Genomic DNA, 1,008 nt, shown 5'->3' with positions numbered 1-1,008 from the left:
TCAGCAGGGTCCCACTAGGCCTCACCTAGGGCAGGATACCTTCCCTGGACCAGTGTGCATCTGCCCTGTCGCTCTGGACATGAGTTGATGCACTCAGAAAAAGCCAGTGCATGCAGCCCCTGTGTGCAGTTGGAATGGGGGCGGTGAGTTGACACTGGTCGCCAGGCCCCACAGACCCACAAGCCCTATGCGTGCTTGGGCTTGTTTCTTGGATTATTTAGCCTCTGTGAGAGGGAACCTTCCAAAAGCCCGGCACAAGCTGCCAGGCCTGAGCTACTTGAAGGGAGCCTTCTACCTCCCCATGCCGTGGACTTTGCAGTTTTTGGCTTCTCCTTGTTTTCTCCTTGTTTTTCTCTGGCTCCAGCCTGGACTCAAAACTAAAAACTTTGATGGATGGTGGAGGCTCCTCCCCACATAAGGTGCCAGAAACTGATAGGGAGTGATGGTCATCCTCCTTGGTTGCCTGCCCCAAGAATGAAACAACAGCTGAGCATCCCCACCCCACCCCTTACATAATGGTCTTTTCCTCCTCTCTCTCCAAACCCAAGGTATGATCTCTCCTCCCTCCTCCAGCCCAGTCTCAACTGAGGAAGTGCCACTACCTTCCCTGGCTCAGAACCTACACTCAGCATTAAATCTTTACTGCCCCTACTGCCCCATATTAATCACTTCTCCATCACCTCCGCCCTGACTCCTCATCTTCTGTCTCACTCCCAAGATTTTGCACAAGTTAAGGCCGGTTATGTCCTCTCTGAAATCTTCAATAGCTCGTTTTTACCTAACACTAAAATACAGCCTAGACTTTAAATCTGCTTCTAGGCTTTATGTACCTCTTCGCCCCACCCCTCTCTCCCTAAGGGCCTCCATGACACTCCATCAAAGAATGTGTTGCACGTGGGAAAGTTGAATAAATGGATGAATTCATTCCATCAGAATGTGTTCATTGGGCTCCTGAGGGATGTTAAAGAAGGCTTTTTCAGGACTTTAGTAGCCAGGAAATGTGTATCA

This window comes from Pteropus alecto, unplaced genomic scaffold (assembly GCF_000325575.1).
Source record: "Pteropus alecto unplaced genomic scaffold, ASM32557v1 scaffold484, whole genome shotgun sequence".
In the NCBI taxonomy this organism is placed as follows: Eukaryota; Metazoa; Chordata; class Mammalia; order Chiroptera; family Pteropodidae; genus Pteropus; species Pteropus alecto.
Note: the sequence above shows the minus strand (reverse complement) of the source record.